The sequence below is a fragment of the Carlito syrichta genome, unplaced genomic scaffold (assembly GCF_000164805.1).
Source record: "Carlito syrichta isolate Samal-C Ts95f unplaced genomic scaffold, Tarsius_syrichta-2.0.1 Scaffold309624, whole genome shotgun sequence".
Taxonomy (NCBI): Eukaryota; Metazoa; Chordata; class Mammalia; order Primates; family Tarsiidae; genus Carlito; species Carlito syrichta.
The window spans coordinates 1553295-1555223 of record NW_007253720.1 but is presented as its reverse complement, the minus strand read 5'-3'; positions in this window follow the sequence as shown (position 1 = coordinate 1555223).

Sequence of the window (1929 nt, the reverse complement as noted above, 5' to 3'; positions counted from 1 at the left end):
GTGGCTCAGCCTGTAATCTGGCGCCTTTGGGAGGCTGAGGTGAGTGGATTGCCTGAGCCCGCGGGTTCGAGACCCGCCTGGGCAGCGAGACCTCATCTCTACAATAAATCAAAAATCAGCCGGGCGTGGTAGCACATGCCTGTAATTCCGGCTACTCAGAAGGCTGAGGTGGAAGGATTGCCGGAGCCCAGCAAGTCGAGGCTGCGGTGGCTGGGAGCGGCCACTGCACTCCAGTCTGGGTGACAGAGTGAGACTCCAACTCAAAAAAAAAAAAAAAAATTCTTCTGGGAAATTACAAGAAGAAAATAACAAAGATTTGATTGCTCTTAGGTTCTTACTCCTTGGATTTTAGCTTTTAATTTTTTGAGACAGAGTCTTACTATATTGTGAAGGCTGGAGTGCAGTAGTGCAATCATAGCTCACTATAATGTCCAGCTCCTGAGCTCAAGTGATCCTCCTGCCTCAGCCCCTTGAGTACCTGGAGCCACAGGCACATCAATGCTTCTGGCCTTTATTTGTTTTTAACCAGTATTCTTCCAACATTTATTCATAAGCCTAAAGTTAACAAGTGTATCCCCATGCAAAAGATCCCTTATGCTATTGCCATTAATTATGGTATATAGCATCTTTTTTTTTTTTTTTTTGAGTCGGAGTCTCACTCTGTCAGCTAGGCTGGAGTGCAGTGGCACACTCACAGCCACCACAATCTCGACCTACTGGACTCAAGGCATCCTTCCACTTCAGCCCTCCTGGTAGCTGGAACTACAGGCACGTGCCACCATGCCCAACTCATTTTTTGATTTATTGTAGAGATGAGGGCTCACCAAGTTGCCCAGGCTGGTCTTGAACCCCTGGGATCTGGCAATCCTCTCATCTCTGCCTTCCAAAGTGCTGGGATTACAGACATGAGCCACTGCGCCCAGTTAGTCTACTAACTTTTAATAAGTACTATATTTCTTCTACAATTAATAACCAAACAACCAAATGAAATAGTGAGAACGTGGCTTAAAAGTATTTTGAAATGACCAGGTGTGGTGGCTCATGCCTGTAATCCCAGTACTTTGGGAGGCAGAGGTGAGGATTGCCCGAGCCCAAGGGTTTGAGACCAGCCTGGGCAACATGGCGAGACCTCGTCTCTACAGTAAATCAAAAAATTAGCTGGGCATGCTGGTGCATGCCTGTAATTCCAGGTACTTGGAAGGTTGAGGCAGAAGGATTACCTGAACCCAGCAGATCGAGGCTGCAGTGGCTGTGAATGTGCCACTGCACTCCAGTCTGGGCGACAGAATGAGACTCCAACTCAAAAAAAAAAAGAAAGAAAACAATTTCATTAAAAATAGCATCAATCCTTAGGAATAAATTTAACAAAAGAAGTGCTTGATTTCTACAGTGAGAACTATAGGATATTACAAAAAGAATTTAAATAAGATATAAATAAATGGAGAGACAGTCTATGTTCATGGATTGTAAGACAATATTGTCAGATAGCAATTCTCTACAAAATTAATCTATGGATCAATATCAAGGCCCAATGCAATCCCAGCAGAACTTTTTAAAAAATTGACAAGTTGACCCTAACATTTTTATGGAAATCCAAAGGACCTAGAATAGCCAAAACATTTTTTAAAAAGAACAAATTTTCAGGACTTACATTACCTGATTTCAAACTTATTGTAAAGCTATAGTAATTAAGACGACATAGTACAGCATTCACATACAGATAAGCATAGATTAAAGGGCTAGAATGAAGAATTAAAAAATATACCCTTACATGTGTAGTCAGTAGATTTTTTTTTTTGACCAGGTACCAAAATAATTCACTGGGGAAATGACAATCTTTTCAACAAATAGTGTGAAAATAACTGAATATTCATATGGAAAACAAAAGAATTTTGAACTTTACCTCACACCATATGTAAAAATTAATAA